This window comes from Canis lupus, chromosome 5, assembly GCF_011100685.1.
Source record: "Canis lupus familiaris isolate Mischka breed German Shepherd chromosome 5, alternate assembly UU_Cfam_GSD_1.0, whole genome shotgun sequence".
Classification (NCBI taxonomy): Eukaryota; Metazoa; Chordata; class Mammalia; order Carnivora; family Canidae; genus Canis; species Canis lupus.
In genome coordinates this window covers 83,625,183-83,643,376 of record NC_049226.1, presented here as the reverse complement: position 1 = coordinate 83,643,376, position 18,194 = coordinate 83,625,183, and positions in this window count along the sequence as shown.

The window sequence follows — 18,194 nt, the reverse complement described above, 5'->3', positions numbered from 1 at the left end:
ACGCCTCTCTGACCCCCTTGCAGTCGCTTGGCTCCAGAGGAGATGCCCCTCTGAGGACGCTGAGCATCCAGCCGGTTGAGACCAAACCCCGGGAATGACGGCTAAAGAAATGCCAGTCCCACCTCTGATACTTGTTGGTAGTAAACAAGGAATGCGTGATGGAATTATTTCTCTGGTTTTAAGAGACACTCCTTTCTGACCGCGGAGGCACTGCTGTCAATTTAACGGAGCCAAATTGAGTTCATGGAGAGAGAGGGCCTCCATTTCAAGGACTGCAACCTTTGAAAATGCATTTAAAGGGAAGAGAACAAGGTTTTTTGATGTGAATAGCCAGGCGTAGGAAAGGTGACCCTGCCAGGTCAGCTGTTAATCTCTCCCAGGTAGGAGGCAAGGGTCACCCTCTGCCCCAAAATATCCACATAGGCCCATGCTTGCCGTCCAGGCCCAGGGCCAGGTTTTTTAATCAGGATATACTGAAGTGTAACACCTAACGGTCTTTACTAAAGACAGAAAAATCCCCTCAAGCCCAGAGAGCAGCTGACCCGGGAAGAAATCCCCTGACCACCTAGGACGTGTCTTCCTTGAAGATACCGTATTTATTTTTAGTAGGAGTGCTGCGGAGGGGAGTCCTTTCCATTCCTTGATTTTTGTGTGTTTTTTAAAAGAACTCTTAAAACTTCACTATCTGAGAATTATTTTCCTTCAACACATTTATATCAGGATTTTTTTTTTCCCCAGAAACAAACACTGGCTAACTTTCTTTTTTTTCCAAGAAAGGAATTTATTGGAAACAAAGAGGGTCGCTCACAGAATCGAAAGCAAAAATGTAAGTGTAGTATGCCTTGGGAAGGAGGGAACTGGTGGCTTATCTTTCTAGACTGTAGGGGGACAGAGGTGGCCTCCCTCACCTCCCCCTGCCCCAACTTTGGGCAGAGTGATTGACAGGTCCTCCCAACCATATATACCAAAGGAAGGGGGGGTGGCTCGATTTCTCCATGGGGAAAAAAATCACACTTAGGTTTCGACAATTTATCACGTATGTGTCTCTTTCCGGTGAGAAATGGTGTTTAGTCAAACTCCCAAACCTCTGGGAAAAGTTGGGCATTCTATCAAAATAACAGCAGAGGGGGGTGGGGGGAAGGTTCTCTTTATCTCCTTCCATCTTAATACATACTCTGGATTAGATGCTGATTTATTTGGCACTAAGGGCTGCTGTTAATCAGTTGTATGTCAGCGATCATTTCCAGCGACATTTGAATTATAAAGCACGGTGGGATTAACTGCACTTTTGCAAATTACCTCTTTATAAAAGTATGAGTAAACCTGATGTGCACTCCAGGGGTGTCATCACCGCCCCCCCCCCCCCCCCCCCCCCGTTTACATTTGCTGTGATTCTGGGGGTTATGACAAGGCTTGGTTTGAGCTGATGACTCTGGTTGGACCTGTTTAACAAGGCATCCTGAAGAGACCTGGGACTTCCTGAGCCAGTTTCCAAAGTGACAACCACAGACTTCTTAGGGTCACGCCTGGCGGGAACCCCAGCTGAACCTGGCGATGGTGCCTGTCCTCCCCCCCACCCCACCCCCGTCCTAGAGAAGGGGCGCCAGGTGGCCCGGGGTCCGGAGGCTCTTCGGCTAGCTGGCCCTTTCAGTGAGGATCAGAAAGTCCGGAGCAGCAGGAAGCAGGACCCGACACTCCTTGGATTCCTAATAGCCTCCAGGGATTGTTTCTGGCTTTTCTGGGGCTTCCCTCTCGATTCTATACACATTAATAGGGGAAAAGACAAAACAAAGATTTAGAAAATCATGAAAAAAACAAAGTCAAAAAACCAAATGACCCACAACCCCCCCGAGCCCAGGGACAACCACCATCAGCATTTTCAGACCCTTGCTTTCGGCTTCCCCCGGGGCTGAGGGGGAGGGCACGCAGGTGGGTTCACCTGTGCTGTTCGCAATACTTAATGTGGAACAAATAAGGAATAAATAACTAAATTTATGTGCATAATTAGGGTCATAATATATGCATACTCTTGCATCCTGCGATTTGTCACTTAACACGATATCGTGCTTCCCCGTGTCATCCTCGTCTTCAAAAATCACATTATTATAATTTGCGCTTCAATTTTAAAAGTGATAGAGGCCCTTGGTGAGGAGCTTGGGGCATGCGGCACGGCGTGCGGCCCTGGCAAGCTCACGCTCCTCTCTTGCTCCAGCCTATGCACTTCACTATTTCCTATTCCTAAGTCAATTTGTGTGTATGTGTCTGTGTGTGTGTGCGCTCGCACGCGTGTACATATTGAGGCATTCTTGCACACATGCGTTTGTACAGCTTTGCATTCCTCCTCCTTCGCTTACCATTCACTCACATTACTCATGCGGCAAGTTTTTTGTGTGTGTGACTTAAATGCTGTTTTTAAACCTCATCGGAATGACAAATCAATATTGCATTATACGGTAGTACCATATTTTGCCTCTCCAATACCCAATTTGGGGACATTTGGGTTGTTTCTGATGTTTAATATATGATAAATAGTGCTGGAAAGAACATCTTGTCCCATGAAACTTTATGTCTGTCTCTAATGTTTTCTGGGATCTTTGGGAAATTAATTAAAAACTTTGGCTCAGTTTTATGTTAGGCTTCGAAGGCTGTCATCGCTGCCCGCCCCCAGTGCACCGAGGGAATACTGAAATTCTCACTGGAGTGGCAAGTGGCTTCTGTTTTGATAGGATGCCTCCATGACAGCGCACTCACTACCAGCTGAACCAGGTCCTTGCACACTTACGCATCACAAACAAGGTCCTTCCTTAAACTGAAACGGAATTTAGTGCTTCCTACCAGGGACATGCAGAACTAGTTAATGCCTTCTCCGTGGGTTCTTCAAATATTCAGACATTTCTCTACCCCTTCCTCCTCCCGTCTAGTAAACCTGAGTCATTAGAGTTTCCTTCTGAAGCCTGGACGTTGGGGCCCCCGCCCGTCATGGGCCCTGTCCCCTGGCTTCCCCCGGTGCTCACATCCTTCTGGGAGACAGGCCTAGCCTCTGCAGGGTGACCCCTCACTCTTTCTCCAGCTCACATGGGTTTAGGAGAATGACCCTTCAACCCACTATAATTGATGTGGTGTAGATGTGCCAAAGCCACCCCCCGGGGATGCTTGTTGCACCAGGGTTAAATTCACCGACCACCTCTGCAGTCCTGGTTCTTGGCCTTACTCCAGTCCCCATCAGCTGTGTGATCTTGGGCACGTTCCTGAACCTCTCTGGGCCACCAAGGTTGTAGGAAGAATGAAGTGAGACGATGCATGTGCAGCATTCACAGGTCTAGGGTTGGCCCTAGATGCTGTGAGACTACTCTGGGCATAGAATTCTGGTGACCAATTCTCCACTGGGCCACTTTAGGGACAACATGGAAGAAATATGTCATTCAGTGCCCCCCTTAGACCCTACAGGGACAAACTCTCTGGTCACAGGGTGCTGTCGAGTGGGGAAGAGTATGATGATGAGCTCACCAGACAGGACTGCTGTGTTTGGACCTGCTTATCTAGAGCGTCACTGTCATGGACACAGGGACTGTAAGTCAGACGTGCCCAATACATAGGGAGGCTTCAGGCATGGCTGGTTCTAGGTCACTCACTCAGCCCTGCTTCTGAGATACTGAGCAGCCTATGCACGTGCGTACACACACACACACACACACACACACACACACCCTTTTCAGGAGAAAACTCCCAGATCTAGGACCTTAGGACCTATCATAAGCTCTGGAAATGGAACAAATAAAAGCCCAAGAACAAAACAGGACAAAGGAAACAGGCCTTGATTTAGCATTCCAAAATAAATGGCATTTTGCATGCTTCCATCTGGTCAGAAATGGACATGTTTGTAAAGTTTGATTATGATGCAATTTGGAGAGACGAATGAAAGAATGGCTGGAACCACCCCGGTGGCTCTGGCGATGGGTCTTACCGCTCCCACCATCTCCAGTTCTGATCCAGGGGCACACAGCAGCCATACAAGGTGCGGCTCGGGGGGAGAACAGAGGGCCTCGTGGCTTCCTGGCTCTCTGAAAAGCCACCAGGCCCACAGCTCAGGTGACACAGGGACAAGCCATGTCAGGAGGGGCACAGCTGCCTAAATTCCCTTAACTCGGTGCCTCTGGACAGAGCTCAGTGAACAAAGGTGTTGAACGCAGTGTCTTTCAAACTTCGTTTAAAGCATCACCATCGTCCGTCCCTTTTGCTCTTACAGTTGTTACTGCTGCGATGCCCGTGTCCCACCTGTCTGTGCCCCACTGGGGCACCGAGAGCCCAGAGGGCTGGTGCTGCGGCCCCCGTACGTCCTGTGCTGAGCCCGTGCCTTCGCACGGCCTTCCCTTCCTGCCAGGAGGCCTCTCCCTGCCCTGTTCCCAGTTCTCACCGCTTCTCCCTCTGGGGTCCTAGCCCCCTGCCTCTATCCCCGCCCGCCCACAGGCCTCATGGCCTCTCCCCAAACGTGGCCACTCTGTCCCAAGTACTGCACTGAGTATGTCACCAGCATTTGGCCCCCCGGCTGCCCCGCAGCCCCCGCCTGAGCGATGGGAGCACCATGGTGGCAGATCCACTACTCGCCCTTCTGTGACCTTGGGTAGTTTGCTTCCTCCCTCCGTGGCCTTGGTTTTCTCATGTATAAAATGGGGAGCTTGGATGACATCGTCTTTAGGACCCCTTGTAGTTCTAAAACATAGTAATTCACAGTTTCTTCCTTTAAAAACAAATGCCCCTCACGGGCTGGTGTTTTTGGTTTTGTTTCTGGAATGGAGAACGTGTTAAGAACATTGATCAAATGGACTCCATGATGTAGCCCTCAGGGCCTCCAGAAAGCAGACTGGACCTAAACCCAGGGCCTCGCTGCAACTGAATTTACAAGATAACCTTCTAGGCCTGCACTCCCGAGAGCTGAAAGGACACGGGCCCTACAAATAACAGAACCCAGGTGGAAAAACGGCTCTGCCACCGACGAGGACCACCTTCCTGAGTCTCCTGGGCCTCGGCCTCCTCGCCTGTAAAATGGGGATAAAAGTAAACTTCCACAGAGGACTGTGGGGAGAAACAAAACACAAGGCGTCGGTAAGGTGCTGGGCACGCCGCCTGCGTGACTACTGGTGGTGGATAGTGCCATCGTCGCTGCTGTCGTCACTTAGCAAAGCCACGGCTTCAAGGGTGGGTACGGGGGCCCTGCCCATGCAAAGCCTCTTTGGTGCTAACGTCACCTCGGGACAGACCACGGGACAGACCTCTGACAGCGGGGTGGACCCTGTTGCCAAAAGCCAGATGCACTTTGAGTCTTAATTCAAGGAAGACCCAAGGAGCTCACCCATTTTTTTTGAAATCACAGCCTGAGGGAATCGAACCCCCAGACCCACCCCTGGGGGCAGCCGTGGCCTTGCTTCCCACCTTGAGGGTGTCCACACTGAGACAACACGACCCTCTCTGAAAAGCAGGGGAAGGTCTACACCAGTGGCGGCCAGGCCATGTCCTGGGGAGGGGAAGGGAGGCGGGGGGGGGGGGGTGCATGTCAGCCTGCAGCGCGGGGCTACAGTGGGGCCTGGGCCGCCGCCGGAGACTGGGGCCCCTGAGAACCCGGAGGAGCACCCGCCCCAAGAAACAGGAGCAAGTAAGGCGAAGGCGCGGCACGGACACCTTCAAACCTCACTGCCTAACTCTGAAGGACGGATAGTCCGGACGGACAGTTGTTCTCCTCCTGCGGGTTCCCTGAGAGCCCTCGACGGCAGCTCTTCCCTCAGAGGGGAGGGACCAGGGCAACACCTCATCGTCTCCCACTACAGCCATACCTGCTACCGCCAGGAGCCTGCAGGCCCTGTTCCCCTAAATACCTCCGGAAGATCAAGTGGGCAGTGTGGACAGGTGAGCATGGAAACCCGACGGCGGCGTCAAAGCTACCTCACCGCAGCGCTCCATGGACGCACCGACAGATCTACATTTTTGGAAAAGCTTCTCTCCCCCGTCCTTAAAAAAAGCAAAAAAAACAAAAACAAAAACAAAAACAAAAAAAAACCAGTAGTTAATAGCACGATTCAAACTTTATTTTATTGGAAGTCAGTTTGTTTATTGAACTGGGTTTGGGAATTCCCAGACACGGTGAATAACGAAGGATGCGGAGATTTTGTTTTTTTAAAGCCCTGATTAAGGGGCGCCCGGGTGGCTCAATTGGTTGAGCACCTGCCTTCAGCTCAGGTCATGGTCTCAGGGGATCCTGGCTCAGTGGGGAGTCTCTCTCCCTCTGCCCCTCACCCCACTCGTGCTCTCTATTGCTTTCTTTCTTTCTCAAATACATAAATAAAATCTTAAAAAAAAAAAAAAAACTAAAGCCTTGATTGAGAACATGAATTTGGGGCAGCCCGGGTGGCTCAGCAGTTTAGCGCAAATTTTGGCCCAGGGTGTGATCCTGGAGACCCGGGATCCAGTCCCACGTCGGGCTCCCTGCATGGAGCCTGCTTCTCCCTCTGCCTGTGTCTCTGCCTCTTTCTCTCTCTCCTCTCTGTGTCTCTCATGAATAAATAAATAAAATCTTTAAAAAAACAAACAAACATGAATTTGGCTACCAGGCCAGGGTGTTCACAGCCCCAGTGGCACAGAATCGCCCGGGCAGCTGTCAGAAAGCCCAGTACCTGACTCCATCCCGGCAATGAAATTGGAACCCCCGTGCAGGTGACACAGTGCGGGTAAACCAAAGCCTGACTCTCCAGCCGCCACCGAGAGGGGTAGCGACCGCCTCCCCCGCTCACATGAGGGAGAAGCGACGGGCCGATGTCGTAGGGCCATCGCAGGTTGAGCAAGCCAGCTCGCGAGGCCTGCACAGGCACGGCCGGCTCCTCCCCAGCCTGGCCGGGCGCCGATGCCCACACCGAGCCACGTGCAACACCCGACGTCGCTGCACAGCTGGTGGCCCTTGCCTGGGCCCCGTGACCTCAGCTGTGAAATGGTACAATAGCTGTGGTGACCCCAGAAAGTGCTTCTGAGCACTTGGTGATGGGGTTCCGTAAAGCTGAACACACGCACGGCCCAGTGCACACCAATACTTGGCTCTCACTGCCAGAAAAGTGAGGAGTGACCCAGCAGTGCCCCATCAGAGAGGTGACGGTGACTTGCCGAAGGTCACCAAGCGGACCTCAGACGGTCTCTCGTCTCAAGTCCATATAGTCCCCTCCTCACCAACCTCCTCTTGCGGGGGCCTGGGCACCTCTCCCCGAGGGCGTCAGCCTGGCAATCGAGGTCCCGGAGGTGGCCTCCCAGCAGCCTTTCCAAGCCCACTGCCACTCGCGCGGCGCCCCGGCACCCACGCCTGCACGTGCCTCTGCCAGAGCCTGGTCCGGGGCCGGCCCCCCGCGCCCCCACCCCGTGATCCGCCCTCTGGACATCTGCTGCTCTCCCTCCGCTGAGGCCCTGCAGTTGTGTTGGTGTCAGATCCTGGAAGCGAGTTCCAGGCCCAGCCGTCCCGCCGGACCGTGTGGGCTCCTGGCCCTGGAACCTCCTCTCATTCCTGATCTGGCCGCTGCTTCACTCCTACGACCCGATGCCTTCCAGCTTCAACTGGGGGTTGAGAGAAACATGTTGTCGTAAATTGACCCATTTGATTCATAAGAGATGTCACAGACATACTTAACACTATTAATTTTCCATGCGATTTGGCTGTGAAGTGTTTGGCAAACTGTCCATGAGGAGTTTTTGACAGTCAGTCATGCTGGGAATTTGGGGCAGCAGATGGGTGTGGTTGGCAGCATACGGCTGAGTGTAGGTTCGGTGTTTATGCATTTTTACAAACTATGACTTTATATTTAAGCGTAAAGAAGGGAAAGAATTCAAAATTAAGTTGTGCATTTTGAGGACTTGTGTTCACGCTTTTAAACAAGAAGCAAGTTTAGGGCCGCAGACAGGGCCCCGGGGGAGGGGGAGGAGAGCAGCAGGGCTTCGGGCTTTGGTCCCACCGCTGCCACCACCCGGGATGTGACCTTGGGCCAATGAGTCCCTCTTTCAGAGTCTCTATTTTCTCGTCTAGAATATGTTTGATGTTTGTTGAAGGCCTGACATTCCAGGAATCACTGGATGCCAATTCAGTGGGGTCTGGATGCTGCTATTCATTCTCTGGGACCATCATGGAGATAAAAAGTTTGGAGTTCTCTCCCCCTAGAATGACCTCTGTTGTTGACCTTTCTGCCCCATATGCTTTCTAAACATGATGGACTGAGGCCCTATGCTTTTTGGATTCATTTGACAGATTCTAGACCATCTTTCCAATAAGGAACATTGTCCTGTAGGATCTGAGCTCCGGGGAAACAGGTCGGACTCGATTTGTTTTGTGGAGATACATCTGGGCCTTCACTATCTGGTAACCCCCAGGGCAACTACTCAATCTTGGCTCTTAGAGATCAGCCTATCCAACAATGCCTTATTTTATGGGGGAAGCAGGGCCCAGGAAGGAAAGTGACTTACTCAAGGTCATAAAGGGCAACGGGGTAGGCCTGGGGCAAAGATCCATTCTCCTGGGTCAGGAACCACCCTGCTAGACACACTGTGCTATGGAACTTACTGTAGGCTTGGCTGGGGTTGTGGAGAGATCTTAAGGGGTTGGGAGGAGGGGTTGATACAGAAGCATGTGAACCCTTCATCCCACCTCTCTTGAAGTCAAGCAGGTCAGAGTGGAAGGTATTGGAGGATGTCTGACCCTATGTTCCCCATCCTAAAAGGGGCAGGCAGTGAGCCCGGAGCAGGAAAATCTCAACCTCAACAATGTTGGAGGTATTAGTGGTATCTGGAGGTGAGGGTCTTTGGGGGGTAACTCGGGTCCAATGAGGTCATGATGCTGGGACCCTCATGATGAGAGCAATGGCTTTATGAAAAGAGGAGGAGACACAGGATCTTGCTCTCCACTCTTCACCCTATGAGGACACAACAGGAAGACGGCCATCTGCGAACCAAGAAAGGTGTTCTCTCCAGATACTGGACCCGCTAGGACCTTGATTTTGGACTTCCAGCCTCCAGAACTGCGAGCAATTCAGGTTTGTTATTGAAGCCCACCAGCTTATAGTCATTTGTTGGAGCAGCCTGAGCCAAAACACTGATCTCAGCGCAGCTCTTCATGTCCTAAGTGAAGAGACAGAGACTGAGACCCAGACAGGGTAAGTGGCCTTGCAAAGGCACACAGGACCCAGGACACCGGGCCAAACCACAAGTTTGTCTTTCTGCCCCACCTGCTTTCTAAAGGGTCAGAAAGTTCTTACCCCTACGGGCACATCCAGAAAAGGCCAGAGCCGCTGCACACATCCTCCGAGGCACCAGAATGCTCAAGTCCGGAGGGCTTGAAAGATTTCTTGTTTTTAAAAAAACCAAAATCGAAAAACGCTGTCATTTTCTTTAAATACATTCTTTTGAATAAAACATCTATTCTTGATGCCAGCAGCAAGCTTCGAAACATGTTCAAGATGACATGATTGATAACAAGAAGGCTTCTTCAAGATGTTTCTAATTTCATCTTCCCGCTTAAAGAATGCGAACTTTCTAACATGATGTATGGTCTAATAAGAAGGTGTGCTCGAACCGGAGTTATTTATTTATGCTTCCATCTCTGACAGATGAATATTAACTACTGAGAAAATTGTAAAGCCAATTAGTAAAAGCTGAATAACGTCCATATGAGAATGGGAGCACAGAAACACTAGTCACTTCGCATCCACACGTGCCGAGCCGCAGACACTTCCTGCCTTCCTCCGGGAGGTGGGGGCCAGGCAGGGCTTGGTGGGTCCTCCCCCTCCGGGGAGCCCTCAGGTTGGCCCTGATGATGCCCAGCCTCTGGGATGCCCAGGGGAGAGGCACCCCTGCTCCCAAATTCCCTCCATGCAGGCCCTGCAGAAAAATCGCATTGCTGCTGGCCGTGTGACTTAGCCATTGGCCTCCAGGACGGCAGGCAGGTGAGGGAGAGCATGAGAAGCTCCAACAGTGGGCTCCTCCGCTCTCCTCAGCCTCTGGGAGGGGGTCTGCTGTGGGGGGGGGGGTGGTAATAAGCTGCCTCGCCCCCCATCTCCTCCTACTCCGCTCTGCTCCTCATGCCCACCCTGCTTGCAGGAGATGTGCGTGCTACACATCTTTCCTGAGCACCTACTACGTGCCAAGCACCAGAAATATGAAACAGGCACAGTCCCTCCCTGCCCTCGTGGGGCTTCCGGTCCAGAAACACTCCAGCCATTCTGCAACACCTGGGGGCCCTGTGAGGGAGTGCGCCCCGTGGGACAGTGGCCTCCGCATCCGGTGAGTCCACCTCCTTGCTGAAGCTGAGAGAGGGAGGCGGAGGGGCCGGCGGCAGCTTCCAAAATTCACAAAAGGTTAATTTATCCAACATGTGCTGCAAATGTTGTGTTCAGCTTCCAGAAATGAAGAACCAGCAACCTGAGCTTTCACTTGAAGGTTGGAAATTATTCTTTCCCCCAGCATCCCGGGCACCAATCTGTCATCTTGTGTTCTGTAGCCCCCTGCTAATTTTCAATAATTTCTTGACAACTGCTTGCTCCATATTAACACAACAACACCAGGATGCGATGATCCCAGAGAACAGTGGCCTTCGAGGGGTAGAGGGACGTGCCCCCGCTCCAGCCACCCCTCACTGCCCTGTATATTTAGCCAATGATCAGATCTGCCGACAAACTGACCTGCATGGGTTTTGTTTTGTTTTTTTGTTTTGTTTTGTTTTTTCTCTATTGCAAGTATTTTGTCTTTAAAGGAAAAGGCCTCTCTCCAAACCTGAGCCACCAATGGTGTTAAAAACCCAGCAGGGCTGTCACTTCCCTCTGTCCCCTTGCTCCCCTTGCCTTGTCTGGGGGCCTCACTAAAGTAGGGGAGTGAGTTTTCCATTAAGACTTCCCTGCTTGCTTGAAGAGTCCCAGGCAACAAACTGCAAAGAAGGAACAGAGATCAGACCTGGGGTTGTAGAATCCTGGCCTATCTGGGCCGAGAGGAACCTTGGGGAGATTCCCATCCTACGCCTTGATTTTTCCCTTTCCCAGGGAAGGACAGTGCCTCCACCCACAGAGGAATGTCAGGCCTGGCCCACAAACCCACGAGAGCCCCTTGACCAAAGCGCACTGCTGTTCCACACTGGGCCACCTCCCGGCCCCAGCTCACCGTCCTGGGATCTAACACCCGAAAGAAACCGCAGAATTCCTGGGAACTAAGAATCCAGCCCCATGCGTACGATGGAAAACATTAGCAATTGCAGGCAGGATGTTCACACAGGTCATTAGGTAGAGCCTGAACCCCCTCTGGCCTACGGTCTCTGGTGTTCCAGAAGAGACTACGTGGAGTTTCAATTTCTCTCTGGATGTAAGTACAGAATCGGCAATGTCACAAGGTCTTTATCATGACCGAATTAATTAGCTTCGCTGCATCCCCACCTAACAAAACGCAAGAGGTCCAAGTACCCAGTTTCCGCCCACGAAATCCATCCTTAAGTTTAATGCAAACATTGTTCTTCATTACTCAGCTGGATCTTCTCTGAGAGGAACTTCATTGTAATATGATTTGGACAAACCCGCAGAATAATATTAAAACCATAAACTATATGGAAGTACATATGATGGCAGGCAGAGGGAGAAGTCGGGAACCCTGAGAAGTTATTATCAGGCTCCAAATTTAGTGTCGCAGCGTCTAACTACAACTCATGGTGTTAACAGACTGTTTACGCATCTTTATTTCTTGTCGGGAAAATAGTCGTCTCTTGTCACATTGGACCGCCTGAGTGTCCGTCTTCTATCAGAGACAACCAACATATGTAATTTCATATGTGCCTGCGCCCATCATTTAAGTACAAAAGGACTTCGAATTCAAATTAATACGCTTGTTCAGGATACCAGTTTTGAAAACCTCAGCACAGTAGTCAACCAAGAACATTACATGACACACACGACTTGTCCTGCCTTTTTTTTTTCCGTGGTTAAGCCTGAAGGAGAGAGAAAGGAGTGTTTATCATTACAAGTCACTTCCAAAAGTGTACAAGTGTCCCTTTCATCATTATAATTTGGTGATCAGCTCCATTAACATGGAACTATCTGTTGGTGGGAAGTGAGACTTTTTTATTTGTCATGGAATTTGCAAGAAATATTACCGGTCCCACCCGAGTCCTTGGCCCCGTGTGGTTCTTGTGGATTTGGGCTTTGGTGGTGCACCAGGACCCAAGAGATGGGGAGATGAGGAAATGGGCCAGACAGAGAAGGACAAATATTTGCATGTTCTCACTTCTATGTGGAAGCTGAAAAAAGCCAAACTCGTGGAAACAGAGAGCAGAACGGTGGTTTCCAGGGGCTGCAGAGTCGGGGAAGTGGGGAGATGCCGGTCCAAGGGTATGAACTTCCAGTTATAAGGTGAATAAGTTCTGAGGGGATCTAATGTACAGTGTGACGATTTTGGTTGGCAAAGCTGTACTGCACACATGAAAGCTCCTAAGAGAGTAGCTCTCAAACGTCTTTATCACAAAAAGAAACGGTAATTACGTGAGGTGACGCAGGTGTTACCCGGCCCTGTTGTGGTGATCACTTCACGACATATGAATGTATCGAGTCATTTTTCACACCTTCCACTTACACAACGTTACAGGTCAATTATATCTCAGTAAAGCTTGGGAGGGAGATTTTTTTTTTTTTAAAGAAAGAGATTATATGTAATTGAGGGTCAGAGGGCAAGCCGAAGTGAAGGGGCGGGAGTTCAACGTAGGCAACGGACTTGGAGAACCTACTTGTACTAGTTCCACCACTTACTGGTCCTGTGACTGGTGGTAACGCAGGTGACACCTGACTACGATTCCTACTGGTCTGCAAACCCAGGCCAAGGTATCACCGCCTTCACGGCCTTGTAGAGGTGAGTGGCTGGAAAACGCTCACCAACAGCCTGGATCGTAGCCAGAGCTCAATAAATGTGAACTGTTTACCCCTTCCTAACACCTGAGGGTCCTCCCTTCCATCTTCCATCTTTTCATCTCTTTAGCACTCCCTCCTTCTGCCTTTCAAACATCAAAGTGACTGGATTTCATGGAATTGTTGGGTCCAAATCTACATGTGGTATTGATTTTACTAATGACTCCAAACTGCCCTTCAAAAATACCAACGTACTTTGCATTTGGTGTGCACACCCTGCCGACAAGAGAAACCACTAAGTAATTTCGAGACCATGAGCAAGTCACTAAGTGTGTGGAAGCTTTCGATGTGTATTTATTCTCCATGAAAGAAAATGCAGTCATCTTGATAGCTATGAGGAGTGCTGAATACATAGAAATACATTATTCTTGCTCAGTCACCTCAAAAACATAGAAGTGGGGGTGATAATGCCAATGCCCCCCCACCCGTCTCCCTTCTCTCCTTTGTCTTGACCTTGCCTATATTTCCCCGAAAAACAGAAGGCCTCAAAGCAAGTTCTTGCATTGTCCCTTGTCATCCACTTGAGTTGGTCCCATCTTCCCCTCTTCCCTCGTCTCCCAGGCTCTCAACCTAACACAGACCAGTCACTCCCTGTGTGTCGGGACTCTGGCCTCTGATCTGTCTTCAAATTTTCACACCTCCAGTCCTCCCTCCCCGGATGGTCCATCCTGCACCACCCACCACCACCCCCTCCTCCTCTGAGCGTTCCCATCAGTACGAAAGCACTCTCGCCTCTTAAAAAAAGAACACTCTTTCCTGACCCCATGCTCCCACCGCCTTCACCCAGGAGGTGTCTTCCCACCAGTTCTGCTCCTACAACCTGTCTATTAGCAACTCACTCCACTGGGGCTTCTGCGCCCACACCTCCGTGGAAACTGCCTCCTCCTCCGCCCAGACTTGAGAGTTGGCATGCCAGGGTTCAGCCCTCAAGCCTGCTAGGGGCCATCAGCCCTCTTCCCTCCACACGCACCACCCCTGAGCACACAGACCCATGTGGGCTCCGACCACAAGCACCTGCAAATCTGCTCGAGAGCCTGTTCTGGTCACCGGAGCGTGCTCAGCTCACACAGGCACAGGGACTTGGCACCTCCTGGAAGCAGCCCTCACCCCGTGACGGCCCAGCTCACTCACCTGTTGTTGTGGATAACCTTCACGTTCTACGATATGGACCAGGGCCCCAAGCTAGGTTGAGCCCCACTGATTATTTAACGCTCCCTTGGTCAGGGAGACTGCATTGTGTCCCCCCAGAACTCACGTTCAAGCCCTAAGACTCTCTCTCCCACTCTCCCCAGCCCCACTGCACGAGGCCACAGCAAGGGGGCAGCCACCTGCAAGCCAGGAAGACAACCCTCCCCACAACCTAACCGCCGGCGCCCAGATGCCAGGCTCCCAGCCCCCAGAACTACGAGGAGTAAATCGCTGATGTCCAAGGCGCCCGGCCCATGTGTTCTATTCCAGTAGCCTGGATGAACACAGGGGTTTTAGGGTTAAAATTAACAGACGCCTGAGCCAGCTGATTTAAGGGCAAGGTCCAGGCTGGAGACAGAAACCCAGGAGGCCTCAGCCGATGGCCACGGGGTCAAAACAAAAGGGGAATAAGAGACTTCCTACCTCACAGGTGGCTGCGGGGCTTGACATAGGTACTTCACAGCGTTTGCAGCTGGGGAAGCTAAGCTAAGACGAGCATCCACTCGCCTGGCATTTTTCTACCATTAAAGATTGTTTTTATAAGATTTACGGACCCAGCAATAAAGAGGAAGGTGAAGTTTAATTGTGCCTTCATATTCAACTAGACAGAAGGGCACCAATAAACCTTTGAAATGCCAATGCCAGTGAGCACTCTTCCGTCCTGGGTTTGTGACTGCTGCTTCCTCCAGTGCTGCTGGCTGGTCTCCAGACTTGGTTTCCCCGAAATGACGTTCTCCCAATTTCCCAGCAAGAAAGAGAGGGAAATTGGGGCACCCGGGTGGCTCAGTGGTGGAGCGTCTGCCTTGGGCTCAGGTCGTGACCCCGGGGTCCCGGGATCGAGTCCCACGTCGGGGTCCCTGGGACGTTCTCCCTCTGCCTGTGTCTCTGCCTCTCTCTCACTCTCTCTCTCTCTGTGTCTCTCCTGAATAAATAAATAATCTTAAAAAAAGAGAGAGAGAGGAGGGAAAAGGAAAAATCTGGGGTTTGGGTTGCAAACCCCAGAAGCAGAGCCCATGGCAGGAGTCAGTGTGGGAAGCAGCACAGTGCCGAGGAGGTGCTAGGAAGGATGTGACATCAAGCAGAGATGAGCCTCCTCCCCTGGGGAAGCCCTGGAGTACGAACCGCACCCCAGGTCAGTCACAGCTGGCAGGAGACCAGCCGTGCGTGCTCCCCTCCGTCAGTCGATGGAACAGGCCACCAGGGCAGAGAGAGGGGGTACAGCCCAGGGCAGCTGGACAACAGCAGCCCCCGTCTCCCTGAGGGCAAGTCTGCGGGGATGGGGGCAGCTGTGAGTCACCGGCCCCCACCACTCACGGCAGCTGGAAGGCAGGTGCACCTGCTTCTCAGAAAGGGGGTCTGGGCAGAGGCCAGTCATGTCCACCGCGGAGAGAGGGAGGCGGGGAGGAAGAAAGGAAGGGCGGTTGCATTAACTGCACATCCGAGACGTGCGCTGGAGGCTTTCCTTCTCATTACTGCGACCTTCCTGGAAACCCAGCAAGGTCAGTGGGCGGGCGTTACTAGCAGGCCACTGGCAGGAAAAAGGGAGAGTTTGTCTGAAATTTCAAAGGAACAATGAAGTGACACCCCCCCTCCCGCCCCAGATATGATCAACCAATGTGAGGAAGCGTCAGATTATTCACTTTGAAAGACCAGCCCCCAGGTCTCAGACGGTCCCAATTCTAGGATGAGGGCGAAGGCATCACACCTCGACTTCCCATGCTGCTCCAGCTTTCCAGGCCTCAAGTCCCAGAGCTGTCACATGGGCATGGCATTAACTGACCACAGTCGGCCGACGCTCTCCAGGGCGCCCACAGCCTGCTCTCGGGGACCTGGGGACGGTACCTCAGGTGGCAAAGGGGACTTTACAGGTATGATTACATCAAGGGCCGTGACGCAGAGATGACCCTGGACTATCTGGTGAATTCTAAATGTAATCGCAGATGTCCTCGGAGAGAGAAGCAGAGGGAGATTTGCAGGAGAAGAGGAGGCCATGTGACAGCGGAAGCAGATTCCGAAAAGGAAGATGCCAAGCCTCTGGCTTCAAGGTGAAGCAAGTGTCCACAGGCCCAAGAGTACAGCAGCCTCTAGAAGCGACAAAGGCAAGGAAATGGACTTTGCTGGAGCCCCCAGAAGGAACTAGCCAACACTTTGATTTTAGCCCTTAGAATTGAAAATAAATTTGAATTATTTCAAGCCGCTGGGTTTGTGATAATTTGTTAACACTGGACATCGGTTTACTCTTAGGAAAATCATGAAAATGACTCACACGCTAGTGCTCTCAAGGCCTGGGGTAGGGCCAGGCAATAGCGGAGGCTGGGGTGGGGAGGCCGTAACTCTGGTTCCCCAGATCCACAGCTGCTGGAATCCACTGCCCTCTGGAGGAGTCCTGAGTGTTCCCACTGCACAACCTCCCCCTCAGCCAGGACCTGGGCAGGAGGAGTGTAGGACATGTCTGTTGATGGCAAATCAGGCAGCCTGGGTATGGATAAGGCTCGGTTTGATGTGGGCCAATGACAGGACGTGCACCCATGGGAAGATAAGGAGGCCTGCAGAATGAATGGGTGTGGGGACACCTGGGTGGCTCAGCGGTTGAGCATCTGCCTTTGACTCAGGGCGTGATCCTGGGGTCCTGAGATCGAGTCCTGCATCGGGCTCCTTGTAGAGAACCTGCTTCTCCCTCTGCCTGTGTCTCTGCCTCTCTCTGTGTCTCTCATGAATAAAGAAATAAAATCTTTAAAAAAAATAAATGAATGAATGAATGGGTGCTGCCCCAATGAACCATGCCAGCAACGCTAAGGCTCTTTCATGGGCCTGCAGAGCCCCAGCTAAGAGCAAGAAGTGGAGCCAAGGAAGGACAGTTGTCCATGCATCTTGGCTGCCAATTTGCCCTGTGACTGCAGACAAGTCTCCCCCCCTGCTCTCCAGGCCCCCATCTCCCAGTCCGTGTGAGCTGGGTGATGCCCAGGGAGCCAGCCTCCTCTGATGCTGGGAAGCCCCAGCTTCCTGGTCAGGCCTGCAGCCAGCCAGGCTGACCCTCGTGGACACTCAGAATTTACAGGCTCACAGAGCCAAAGGCTCAGGGAGTGCAAACCCTGGGGCCTCCAAAACAGAGACGAGAGCAGCAAGACCAGGATGGCACTGGCAGACAAAATCTATTTTGTCTAAAACCAGACCAAGGCAGCCTACAAAATGCAGAGTGCACGTATGTCCTAAACCAAAAGAAACTAAATGGAGCATTCCAGATACACACGTACAGCAACAGGAGCAGCCCGCTGTAGTCAGAAAATACACGCACTGGTTCCTAGGAGAGGCAAGTGATTCAAAAGGGGCCCAGGGCTCTGGAGTCTTCTCAATGATAGTACTGTCCAAGGAGCTTCCCAAAATTCCATATCAACTGCCTGGGAGGAGAGAGGCCTCGTAACCAGCGTGGAGTGGGCAGGTGTGGTATCTGCATCTCTAAGCGATGCCCTGTGGCCAGCTGGGGAGCTGACTTTGGAGAAGAAAACACCTGCTCAAGGTCAGGAAGCTACAAAGTGGCTGAAATGGGATCCCACATCAGGACTACTAACCCTAAACCCCAAGCTTCTAGCTGCCGGCAAACTGCAGAGACAAATTCAGACAGCGCCCCCCATAGTAGACCAACCTGAGTCATTAACAGAAAGTTCCGGAGGTTGTGGCACATGGCAGAGCTTTGGAATGGCCGTGGTACTGGAGGTCATCACGCTCGCCCCAAAACCAAATGTCCATTGCTCTCTCAAGGACGAAAATGAGGACAAAAGGACCAAGCGTGGCGTGGGATTGTCCTTCAGGAACCTCCAAGGCCAACCAGGCACAGGTTTGCTCTCAGAAAGGACTTTTTTATGGGTCAGAGCTGAAGGGGGAATGGGAGATAGTGAGCCTCCCATCATCACAAGGGATGTTCAAACAGAAGACCTTTCCAAAACCCGACTTGACCCTGTCAGGCCTGTCCCTGGTGCCTTCCAGGCCTTTCCCGGCCCCCCACACACCCCCTGGCCACCAGCATCTGCTCTCCACGCTGGAACCTCTTACCAA